The following is a 13,717-nucleotide window of genomic DNA, read 5'->3' as shown; positions in this document are numbered from 1 at the left end:
TGTGCTCGCGTTTGCACTCTGTTCACGTTCTGCATTTGCTCATCGTATACCAACCGTTCACCAAGTTTCGTTCAGCGTTCACGTATCGTTCATTCACTGGTCGCTCTGTGTTCATTCAGCATTCATTCACCATTTGTTCAGCGTTCACTCACCATTAAAGTGGGAAAGTAGAAGTTTCAGGGACTGTACTAATTGGCTGAGAATCATCAAACTTTGTCAGTTGATACATCTTGGGTCCTCGAAGTACAACAACTGAAAAGTAGATCACCGTGACCTACTTTCCAGTTGTTGTACCGTGACCATGACCTACTTTTGAAATTTTATGGTACTATTTAAATATTTTCAGGTACTATTTGGCTAAGAATCATCAAACTTTGTCAATTGATGCATCTTGGGTCCTTGGAGTAGGTCTGCTGAAAAGTAGGTCACCATGACCAACTTTTGAAATTTTATGGCTATATTAAATAATTCAGGTCCTAATTGGCTAAGAATCATCAAACTTTGTCAATTGATGCATCTAAGGTCCTCATTAGAATGCCAACCAAAAAGAAGGTCATGGTGAAACTTTATGGATATATCTAAGTATATCTGGTACTTATTGGCTTAGAATCATCAAACTTTGTCAATTGATGCATCTTGGGTCATGGGAGAACATCAACTAAAAGTTGGTCACCCTGACCTACTTTTGAAATTTTATGGCTATATTTATAAAACTCAAGAACTCATTGGATTTGAATCATCAAATTTTGTCAATTGATGCATCTTGGATCCTTGGAGAACGCCAACCAGAAAGTAGGTCACTGTAAACTACTTATGAAATTTTGTGGCTATATTTAAATACCTCAGGTCCTTATTGGCTAAGAATCATTAAGCTTTGTCAGTTGATGTATTTTGGGACCTCAGAGTGTGTCAACTAAAAAGTAGGTCACAGTGACCTACTTTTGGAATTGCAAGGCAACATCTAAGTATTTCAAATAATAAGAGTCTTAAAATCATTAAACTTTGTCAGTTGAGGCATTTTTGGGACAAGGAGTATGTGTACCAAAAAGTTTGGAATCTCATAATCTCATGGCTTTATCTGAAGATTTAAGATAATAAGGGGCTTCGAATCATCACACTTCATCAGTTGATTCATCTTGGGTTCTCAGAATGTTTTAACCAAAATGTAGGTCATGACGACCTACTTTTGGAATTTCAAGGCTTTTTCTTAATATACAGGATACTTAGATGCATCAAATAGAAGTGATAGGTTGTACAATTTATCAGAAGAGCGATTCAAGGCCCTTGGGCTTCTTGTTTCAAGTAAATTATATCATTAAATTAATTTAGTGTTATGTTTACAAAATTACCAAAATCTGCAAATAATTGGAATTATAAATTTTTGAAAGAAATACGGTAAAATATAACATCAAAAAATATTTGAATAACAATATAATAGAAGTTGCAAATACATGTATTGCAGTCTTCGTGAAAAAAAAAATCATCACAGGACATTCGGACAGACAATTTAAAACGTTTCATGGGATTAAACAAATTTTCACCAGTTCAAAACTTTTATCATATAATGATTATAAGGATGTTAATTTATATCATATGGATTAATTAACAAATAACACACTTTTTCTTCCCTGGTACCGCCTCATCGAAATATTTTAGACCCATCATGGTGGAAGTATGTTTTAAAATAATCACGATTAACTTTAATGGTTTTTATTAAAGTGTTTTGGTATTAGTTAAAGCGTCTATAAGATCAAATAGAAAATATAAATTTTAAAACCCAACCAAATCAAACCTCGGACAAACGGACTGATTTTACCAGTTAGTGCATTGAACCAATTAGATTTTACCTGTTTTGTCTGACGGGCTGGTGCTTTTGAGACTGGTATTTGAATATTGACTTTGGTATTCTGCTCAGCTCCAAAATATGCATTAACATTTTTTCCAGCATATATCATTACTTGAAAAACAAATATTATAAGCTTGGCAAAAAATTTAAAGTCTTAAATGCATCAAGTGTAACACTTTGTTTTTTATTCTTTGCTAGGCAAATGAAATGAAAAAAGTAAAGGAATGGTGCCTCTTCCAAAATTGTGATTTTCAAGGCCCCTAGGTCAGGGGTTCTGGTGTTAAGGCGGGGCTCTAATGATTAGATAGTGAAAATGCATTGATTATTTGAAATTATCTCCTCCTCTCTCCTGGATATTTATAAACCAATGAACTATGTACATACGATGTAGTTGTGATGAGGAAGGGTACTTCTTCCAAAATTGTGATTTTCAAGGCCCTGGATCAGGGGTTCTGGTGTTTAACATGGCGGGGCTCTAATGATTATATAGTGAAAATACATTAGTTCTTTGAAAATCTTCTCCTTTGCTCCTGGGTATTAAGCCAATAAACTATGTACATAGTTATGATGAGGAAGGGTGCCTGTTCCAAAATTGTGATTTTCAAGGCCCCTGGGTCAGGGGTTAATTCTGGTGTAAGGATGGGGCTCCATTGATTATACAGTGAAAATGCGTTAATTCTTTGAAAATCTTCTCCTCTGGTCCATGGTATTTTGCCAATGATCTAATTACATAGTTATGATGAGCAAGGGTACTTCTTTAAGCATAAATTCCTGGGTCAGGTGTTCTGGTGTTAGGCGGGGCTCTAATGATTTATACATTGTATAGTGAAAATGCATTATTTCTTTGAAAATCTTCTCCTCTCCTCCTTGGTATTAAACCAATAAATCATGTACATAGTTATGATAAGGAAGGATGCCTCTTCCAAAATGATGAATTTCATGGCCTCTGGGTCAGGGTTATCATGGGGGGGGGAGAGAGAGAGAAAGTTCAAATGATCATGAAAATGAATTTATGCCTTGTAATCTGCTCTTTGGTATAAATCAACCATTTGTGATGAGCAAAGGTGCCTTTTCCAAAATTGTGAAATATGTGGCCCCAGGGTCAGTGGTTCCTGTGGGGTGGGGTACTACTGATTATATTGTGGAAATGCATTTTTGAGGTGCATCGCTATCAGCGATGTAGCCTCATTGCTGACGACCCCCAATTCTTTCTTTCAATTATTGCGGAGACAAAGGACTCCACAATATTGATTCTAAATATGCCATTGAAAATAGTGCAAATGTTTATTGACGAGTTGGTGATATTCATTGTCTATTTTTAAATATCAAAAACATAAAATCTCACATATATTTGTTGTTTGTACTTTGAAAGCAACAAAGATAACAAAAAAAAGAAACAAAAACAAAATCAAAATGAAAGAAAACAACAACAAACAAACGTGCGCTACGCGAAGTAAGATCTCTTGGCATCACAACAACTCGTACTATAAATTATTAGGGCTTGTAAGGCGACATTGCTTGTACGAATATCTGAGAAAAATATATATAAAATAATTTTATTAGGTCACCTGAGTAAACTCAGGTGACCTATTGCTATCCGTTTTTGTCCGTCGTCGTACGTCGGTCTTAAACTTTTGAACATTTTTAGCTTCTTCTCTGGAACCGCTCAACCAATTTCAACCAAATTTTGTATATAGCATCTATGGGTGAAGGGGAACAAAAATTGTGAATTTCATGGTCCCTGCCCCCCTGGGGCCTGAGGGGTGGGGCTAAAACCACCAAAAATAATGCAATCTTCAAAAATCTTCTTCTTTACTCCTGGACATCAAGCAGACAAACTGTTGGCATCATTGTAATAAGCATGGAGCCCTCTAGCAAAATTGTGAAATTCATGGCCCCAGGGTCAGGGGTTCTGGCCCCAGGGTGGGGCTATATAGATCATGTAGTGAAAGTGCATTATTTCTTTGAAAATCTTCTTCTCTGCTCCTGGGTATTAAATAAAGTTACTAAGTACATAGTTATGATGAGCAGGAGTGCCTCTTCCAAAATTGTGAAATTCATGGCCCCAGGGTCAGGGGTTCTGGTGTTAGGGTGGGGCTCTATTGATTATATAGTGAAAATGCATTATTTCTTTGAAAATCTTCTTCTTTGCTCCTGGGTATTAAATAAAGGAACTAAGTACGTAGTTATGATGAGCAAGAGTGCCTCTTTCAAAATTGTGAAATTCATGGCCCCAGGGTCAGGGGTTCTGGTGTTAGGGCGGGGCTCTATAGATTATATAGTGAAAAAGCATTAATTCTTTGAAAATCTTCTTCTTTGCTCCTGGGTATTAAATAAAGTAACTAAGTACATAGTTATGATGAGCAAAAGTGCCTTTTCAAAAATTGTGAATTTCATGGCCCCAGGGTCAGGGGTTCTGGTGTTAGGGCGGGGCTCTATTGATTATATAGTGAAAATGCATTAATTCTTTGAAAATCTTCTTCTCTGATTCTGGATATTAGATAAAGTAACTAAGTACATAGTTATGATGAGCAAGAGTACCTCTTCCAAAATTGTGAATTTCATGGCCCCTGGGTCAGGGGTTCTGGTGTTAGGGCGGGGCTCTATCGACTATATGGTGAAAATGCATTAATTCTTTGAAAATCTTCTACTCTGCTCCTGGGCATTAAGGTGATAAACTAAGTACATAGTTATGATGAGGAGGTGGGCCTCTTCCAGAATTTTGAAAGCCATTGCCCCTGGGACAGGGGTTCTGGTGTTAGGGCGGGGCTCTATTGATTATATAGTGAAAATGCTTTAATTCTTTGAAAATCTTCTTCTCTGCTCCTGGGTATTATTTAAACAAACTAAGTACATGGTTATTATGCATAAGGATGCCTTTTCAAAAATTGTGAATTTCATGGCCCCAGGGTCAGGGGTTCTGGTGTTGGGGCGGGGCTCTATTGATTATATAGTGAAAATGCATTGATTCTTTGAAAATCTTCTTCTCTGCTACTGGAGATTATTTAAACAAACTAAGTGCATGGTTATGATGCATAAGGATGCCTTTTCAAAAATTGTGAATTTCATGGCCCCAGGGTCAGGGGTTGTGGTGTTAGGGCGGGGCTCTATAGATTATATAGTGAAAATGCATTGATTCTTTGAAAATCTTCTTCTCTGCTACTGGAGATTATATAAACAAACTAAGTGCATGATTATGATAGACAAGGATGCCTCTTCCAAAATTTTTAAATATATGGCCTCTGTTTTTTGGGTTCTTGGGGGGGGGGGGGGGGGGCTCTATTGATTACATAGTGAAAAAGCATTAATTCTATTAATCATTAATTAATCCTGTCTGCTCCTTAGTGTTGAGCTGATAAATAAATTGCTTAGCTATGATGAAAATGGGAGCTTTGAACAGAATTTTTAAATCTTGTGGTCCTAAGGTCAGGGGTTCTGGCATAACGAGGGGGGGGGGGGGCTTTTGATAATATAGTGGAAAAGTGTTAATTCTTTGAAGTCCATAGTTATGATGATGAGGGTAACTCTTCCAAATTTGTAAATTTCTTGACCCTTGGTCTTGGGTTCTGGTGTTAGGGTAAGGCTTTGTTGAATCTGTAGTGAAAATGCATTGTACCTGTGAAATTCTTCTCTGCTTCTGGGCATATTGGAAGCAAACTGAGTAAAAGTTTAAATGATATGAGTAAGCATATTTCTACCAGATTTTTAAACATCTGGACCATTGGTCTAAGCATTCTGGTCCTGGGCAGGGCTCTATTAATTTGTATTCTACTGAGAGAAGTTATTCCCCTTTTCCATTCACCTTTGATAATTAATTACTGTAAATATGTATTTGAAAGGTTAATAGAATAAGATAATTATGAAAGAATGTTTATCGTATAATTAAAAAAAGTACTTTCTCAATTTTGATAAACAGGTAGACCTGTAAGTAATAGATAAATAAAAATGAGACAAAAATAACTTATCTTATTAAAAGTTCTTCAAAGACCATAAGAGAGGTCAATGCTAGAGGTCTTAATATGGGTTTATAAATAGTACAGAAGCACTAATAGTTTGTTAATAGTCTGCATAGAGTTAAGTGGGGGACAGATTAGAACTTAATTTATGAGTTGATACTGAATACTAGACTAATTATTTTGTTGATCCTGATCTTCCTACTTCTCTTGCTTTAGGGCAACAAAGCTTCAACTATCAGTGTATTTAACTTCTAAATTGTTGTATTATACTCAGGTGACCGTTAAGGCTCTTGGGCCTCTTGTTTTATAAAAAATCACTAGCAATAGGAACAAGATGGTTGTTTTTATAGAAATAGAAGGGATATTATTATTTTTTCACTCGATGAAACGAATAGTAAGATGTCCAACTGAAAAAAAATTTGCAACAAGCGCCACCTTTCGGGAAAAACATTCCACGAAGGTGACATGAAATGGTGAAATGATCGGTTTTTGGTGAAATGTCGGTTGAATATGATTAAATGACTGATAAAAACTGCAATAACTGTGGATTTCAATTTATAGGATTACTAATACCTTATAAACATAGATGTTTTGAGTTCAATTCTTACCGCCACGGTTTTATAACCAATTTTATCGAAAATATATCGGAGGAAATTGGCCGCCATAAGTGATGGGTTTCGTAGTATACGGTATACCACACCCGATTGTTTTTTGTTTTGTTTTTAGTCCCGTATTATTTATATGAACATTTCATGTATTGCACTATGGTTTACGTATTATGCCATTTTTGATTGAGAAAACTAGTCTAAGACAAAGTATTGATATTTAAAAAAGCTCACAAAATGAAAGAAACTAAAAAAAAATTCAGGTATTAAATTATATAGAATTATCCAATAATCATCCCTTTCTAAATTCTCATTCATTATTTCACCTTTCTACTCTGATAATAATGAAAGAATAAAAGAAAACAACATTTTTCAACCTCAAAGAATTAGGATATTTTTATTTTTATTTTTATTCCTGATTTTCTCTCAACATGTTTGTTGAATTTTTCTGAGAATTTTTTTTGAGTTTTCTGTCTTCAATGTGATGCGTCTCTCAGGCCTTCAGGCCTTTGATTTTCTTTGTTCCTCTGATCTGCCTCTGGGTATTAAGAAATCAAAGTAAGCATGCTAAGTGTATTATTAAGTTATGATTAGCAATGATGCCTCTTTCAAAATTGGGATTTTCATGGCCTCTGGTATAAAACACAAACCAAATACAATTGTTGGAAAGTTGTTGCATGGTTTATAGTCATTTATAGGGGAAATAGCAGTTGTTCAACTTAGTCATTTTTATGTATAATGTAGCTTTACATCGTTTCTCAGGATAACCACTGTAACAGTTTTCAAAATCAGAAGGTCTTGTTTGTTTTGCATATGAGGTTATAAACTTTCATTATGGATGTGCATGGTGCTCTGATTTTGAATTTAGATCATTTTTGGAAAATGAGCGGTTGTTGAACTTCATCATTTTTGATACCAAATATTGCTGGTTTTGGTATGTCAAATGTCTGGATAATCCCATCAACAGTTTTCAAAGTAAGGAGTTTGTTGTGCAGAGAAATTGTACATATTTATATAAGAGATATGTTTAGTACATTGATTTTGATTTTTGGTCAGTGACTGGGAAAATACCAGGTGTTTGTGCAAAGTATTGCTTATGGGGTATGCAAATCAGTTGTACATTTGGAAGAGAGTCGATAAGTGTTTGGACTCTGTTTTGGATCATTTATGACAAAAATACTAGTTGTTGGTATTCTTGATTTGTCAACTCTTGCATAAAGGGTTCATTTTATTTGTCCAGATAGCTCCTACATATCTAAACCTAAGGACATTTTTCCTGAATGTTTTTACATCATTGATATTAATGGCACCTTGGTTTGGTATTTGGTCATTTATGAAAAAGATACAAACTGTTGAACATGTCAATTTGATGCAAAATATTACTTTTAGGGTACAACATTTCTGCAGATAATACCTTCTTCAGTTTTCTGCTAAAAGAAATCCCATGAAAGGGAATATAGGTTTCGAATTGTTCAAGTCTAATAAACATACAATAGAGATGCACATTGCACTTGGAGTTCGATTTTTGGTCATTGATAAGAAAGTACCAGTTGATTAATTTAGCCATTTAATGTCTTATATTTAGCCATTTAATGTCTTATATTACTAACAAGTGCACTTCAAGTTGATTTTTCCAGATAACTCCTTCAACAGTTTTAAAGATATCATTATACGCCCGTCTTTAGACGGGACGTATTATGTTATGGCGTTCATGTCCGTCCCTCTGTCCGTCTGTCCGTCCGTCCGTCTGTTAGCTTTTATCGTGTCCGGCTCATAACTTTAATACTATTAGGCCTAGGATTATCAAATTTTGTCAGATGATACTTCTTGGGTAGAAGGTGTGTCGCACATTGAAAGTAGGTTGCTCTGACTTTTGATTAAGATGCTATGGCCAAATATGGAAAAATCCTGTCCGGCTCATAACTAGAAAACTATAAGACTTAGAATCATCAAACTTGGTCAATTTATGCATCTTAGGTAGAAGGTGTGTCGCGACCTATTTCAAGGTCACTGTGACCTTTAATTTAAGTGAAATTTAAAAAAAAAAAAAATTTTATTAGATTACACAATCCCAAAAAATGCAAGAGTGTTGCAGTATCCTTATTAAAAAAATGTTAAATCAAGAAAATACTTATTTTTTTCATAATATACTTTACAACAATCTATAGCAAATGTAATGTTAGAAGGAAAAATTCCACCTCTCCAATGGGTGTAATTATCAAGCACTGGTCAAGAAGAATTTGATAACAGAAAATTTCATGTCAAATTAGAGAGAAATTAATGAGTTTAGTGTGAGGAGCTAACTGGTAGAGCATCTCTGATCAAGCAGGTGTTATCTATATCTCTTGGGAACTGGGCAAAAAGAATCAGCTGTGTTGGATTAAACAGTTGGCTAGCCAAACTTTTAAAATGAATTTGGTGAAAAGTTAAGTAATTAAAACTTATTTGATATTGTATAACAAATTATAATTTGAATAATATAATTAATATAATTATTATATAATATAATTAAAACTAATTATACTCGGGATTGCAGCTTAAAACCAGTCTGACATTAAATCTAAAAAAAAATCAAGTATTTAAAAAAAAAAAGTTTTTAATTATGGTAGATAGTCCCTACAAATCTAAGAGTAAATTGCAGGAACCTTATTAAGGATGTTGCATCAAGATTACACAAGTTTTTTGTTTCTTTTTATAAATCTTTGTAACAAATTTAAAAAAAAAATCTTTGTTTTCAAATTTAATTTCAGAATGACATAAATATGCATTTTTATTGCACTACAAAGCATATAGTGTGTATAGATTTATTCATCCTTTGGGATTAATGAGTGGACATGCATCCATGCAGTTAAAGATTAATTAATGAGTTCAGTGTAGGGAGGCTAGCTGTCTCAATCATTTCTGTTAGATGATCTCTGATCAAGCAGCTGTTATCTGTATCATTTGGGAATTAGACAGAAGAACTGCTGGTCAGTTTATAGCATATGTCATTTGATGGCCAGCCTTTTATTTTAATATGAATTTGATATAGATTAAGTTGTTAAGACTAAATTAATATTGTTTAATATGATATTTTATGCCCCCGGATCGAAAGATCCCGGGGGTATATTGTTTTTGTTCTGTCTGTCTGTTTGTCTGTTTATCTGTTTGTCTGTTTGTCCGTTTGTCTGTTTGTCTTTTTGTCTGTCTGTTGTCAACTTTAACATTGCCCATAACTTTTGATTGGTTGGAGCTATAACTTTCATATTTCACATGTGTATTCCTTGTGACAAGACCTTTTTTTGGGTACCATCATATTTGACCTTTTGACCTTGACCTTGGAGTTTTACCCACTTTTGCAAAATTTTATGAGACTTTAACCTTGGCCATAACTTCTGAACAGTTGGTGCTTGGGGTTTCAAACTTCACATGTGTATTCTTTGTGACAAGGCCTTCCTTTGGATACCAACAAATTTGACCTTTTGACCTTGACCTTGGAGTTTGACCTACTTTTGCAAAACTTTAACCTTGGCCATAACTTTTGAACAGTTGGTGCTTGGGGTTTCAAACTTCACATGTGTATCCCTTGTGATAAGACCTTCCTTTGGATATCAACCACTTTGACCCTTTGACCTTGACCTAGGACTTTGACCTACTTTTGAAAAACTTTAACCTGGGCCATAACTTTTGAATGGTTGATGCTAGGGCTTTCATACTTCACATATGTAATCCTTGTGACAAGACCTTCTTTGGATACCAACCACTTTGACCCTTTGACCTTGACCTAGGACTTTGACCTACTTTTGAAAAACTTTAACCTTGGCCATAACTTTTGAATGGTTGGTGCTAGGGCTTTCATACTTCACATATGTAATCCTTGTGAAAAGATCTTCCTTTGGATACCGACCACTTTGACCCTTTGACCTTGACCTAGGACTTTGACCTACTTTTGTAAAACTTTAACCTTGGCCATAACTTTTGAATGGTTGGTGCTAGGGCTTTCATACTTCACATATTTAATCCTTGTGACAAGATCTTCCTTTGGATACCAACCACTTTGACCTTGACCTTGACGTTTGACTTTTATCTAGAAAACTTTAACCTTCGCCATAACTTTTGAACAGTTGTATCTAGGTCTTTCAAATTTCACAGGTGTATTCCTCGAGACAAGACCTTTCTTAGGGTATCAACATTTTTTTTATCTTTTAGCCTGGATTTTGACTTGCATTTGAAGAAACTTTAACCTTCGCCATAAGCTGCCATACGGGGGCATCAGTGTTTCACAAACACATCTTGTTATTTAATATTTTGAAAATATCAACTAATTCAGAGCATCATGTCTCACAAATCTGAAAGCTGGGGGGGGGGGGGGGTGCAGATGGACATTTGTCAAGCTCTAACACAACCAGTTGAGGATCTATATAAATGTAATATTTGTTATAATTAATGCCTACACCACAGGAGATGTATAAACAATTATTAAAAGGAATGGAAAAATTATTGAAATCCTTGCATCAAGGTTGACATGATTTTCTTGCACTCTAAACTGTTTATGACAATTGAACAATATTTGACTGGCGTATCATGCTGTGGCGGGGCACTTTATTTTTTTTATTTTTTTTTATTTTGCAGATCAAAGAAATGTTCATCAGAGATGAATATGATGCTTCGACTTTGATTTTTGATCATCTATAAAGGTACCAGTTGTTAAAATTATCACATCATTATTATGCAAAATATTGCATACTGGGTTCATCATTTATTTGGATAACTTCTCCAACAGTTTTTACAATGAGAAGTTTTTGGTTTGTAGTTCAATAGAACATACATTAAGTATTTGTGTAGTACTTGGCTTTAGATTCCTGGTCATCTATGGTTAAAATAGCAGTTATTAAACTTCGGTCATTTTTATGCAAAATATGAGAGAGTACAAGATTTGTTTGGATACATCTTGCTAAATTGTTGAAAATAAGAAATTAACATTTTGCAGGTAAATTGTACATTACATATATTAAGGGTCCACTGAATAATTTTGAATTCTGATGTTTGATGGGGGAAAATAGCAGAGGTTGAACATGTTCTATCTTCCAGAGTACTCCTGCAATTGGGGATCATTTATCTATCCCTGAAAAATGAACTTGGTACCTAAATTTTGAGTTTTGATCATTTAGGAGAGGTATATTAGCAGATGAACTGGGTGAATTTTATGCAAAGTATTGATTACAGTTCTCATCATTTATCCAGTTCTCCTCTCTTGTAGTATTCAGGATAAAGATTTTTTTTTGCAGGTTAATTGCACATACAATGATAAACAAGATAGTTGAGTTTTGATTTCAGATCATTTATAGGGAAAATAGCAGTTGTTGAACTTAGTCATTTGTATGTATAATGTAGCTTTTACATCGTTTTTAGCTCACCTGAGCTCAAAATTCAAGTGAGCTTTTCTGATCACATTTTGTATGTAGCCCGTCTGTCCATCCGTCCCTCTGTCTGTAAACTTTCACATTTTCGACTTCTTCTCTAGAACCACGGGGCCAATTTCAACCTAACTTGCTACAAAGCATCCTTGGGTGAAGGGTTTAAAGTTTGTCCAAATGAAAGGCCATGCCCTCTTTCAAGAGGAGATAATTAAGAATTAGTGAAAAATAAATAGCACCTTTTAAAAATCTTCTTCTCAAGAACCACAGGGCCAGGAAAGATAAAACTCATGTGGAAACATCCTCAGGTAGTGAAGATTCAAGTTTGTTCAAATCATGACCCCCAGGGTAGGGCGGGACCACAACAATGAAGGATCCAAGTTTCACATATATATATATAGGAAAAATCTTAAAAAATCTTCTTCTCTAGAACAGCAAAGCCATAATGAGTCATATTTATATGGAAGCATCCTCAGGTAGTGTAGATTCAAATTTGTTCAAATCATGACCCCCGGGGGTAGGATGGGGCCACAATGGAGGATCAAAGTTACATAGAAATATATAGGAAAAATCTTTAAAAATCTTCTCAAGAACAAAGCCCTTATTGGTCATATTTATATGGAAGCATCCTTAGGCAGTGAAGTTTCAAGTTTGTTCACATCATGACCCCTCGGAGTGGGGTGGGTCCACAATGGAGGATTTAAGTTTTACATAGAAATATATAGGAAAAATTTTAAAAATCTTCTCAGAAACAACAAAGCCCTGATTGGTCATATTTATGTGGAAGCATCCTTAGGGTGTAGATTTTATTTTGTTCAAAAAATGAACCCCGGGGGAAGGGTGGGGCCCACAATGGAGGGTCAAAGTCTTACATAGAAATATATAGGAAAATATCTTCTGAAGAAGAACTGCAAAGCTATGATTATTCATTGTGATATGGAATCATCCTCAGGTAGTGTAGATTCAAGTTTGTTAAAATGATAACCCCCCGGGGATAGGGTTGGGCCACAATGGGGGATCGAAAATTTTACATAGAACATATAGGAGAATATCTTCTTCTCAAGAGCAGAAAATCATGTTTAGCATTTTGATATGGAAGCATCCTCAGGTAGTGTAGATTCAATTCTGTTCAAATGATGACCCCCTGGGGGAGGGTGGAGCCACAGTGGGGGATTGAAAGTTACATAAGAACATATAGAAAAAAGAAATGCTTCTCAAGAACAGAAAAGCTATGTTTAGTCATATTGATATGGAAGCATCCTCAGGTAGTGTAGATTTAAGTTTGTTCAAATGATGACCCATGGGATAGGGAGGAGCCACGATGGGAGATCAAATTTTTACAAAGGAATATATGGGAAAATAAAAAAAAAAATCTCAAGTACAACAAAGCCATTTGTTATATTGACATGGAAGCATGTAGTTTGATACTTGGTACTTGGATTTAGACTTTGATCAATTATGGTTCAAATAGCAGTTATTGAACTTCAGTCATTTTTGTGCTGCAGAATATAAGAGAGTACAACATTTGTTTGGATACATCTTGCTACATGTAAATTGTTGAAAATAAGAAATTTGAGATTTTCAGCTTCTTTGAATCTTTATTAAGCCTTAATAAAGACTAAGAAAAACAAACTATTATCACAAAAACATGACACCTTGTTGCCACTTATGCTATAAATAAACTATTAAGAATTTATCTCTAAGTAAGTGGTTACCATGGGTACATTTGGAATACATTTTAGATGCTGAAAAATGCTGAAAAACGCTAAATATTCACTAATGATAGATGTTACATGATCAAACTCAATCAACAACCAAAGAAAAACAATAAAAATATTTGACCTTAAGTAATTAGGTATTGGCAATATTATTCTAAAAATAACCTTTATGGTTGCCATGGTAACACAGTGTAAC

General features: G+C 34.8%; 1 long non-coding RNA gene across 1 annotated transcript in view; it reads left to right on the top strand.

Moving 5' to 3' along the window:
• The window catches only part of LOC133200574 (uncharacterized), a 44,093-nt gene that overhangs the window by 27,715 nt on the left and 2,661 nt on the right, over positions 1 to 13,717 (top strand). Inside the window, exon 2 of the long non-coding RNA XR_009722960.1 lies at positions 11,019 to 11,083. This is a non-coding gene — a long non-coding RNA (uncharacterized LOC133200574). The remainder of the gene's footprint in view (positions 1 to 11,018; positions 11,084 to 13,717) is intronic.

This window comes from Saccostrea echinata, unplaced genomic scaffold (genome assembly GCF_033153115.1).
Source record: "Saccostrea echinata isolate AGI-Se365-2 ecotype Australia unplaced genomic scaffold, CSIRO_AGI_Sech_v1 ptg000040l, whole genome shotgun sequence".
NCBI classification, from domain to species: domain Eukaryota; kingdom Metazoa; phylum Mollusca; class Bivalvia; order Ostreida; family Ostreidae; genus Saccostrea; species Saccostrea echinata.
This window is presented reverse-complemented; position numbering and strand designations above follow the sequence as displayed.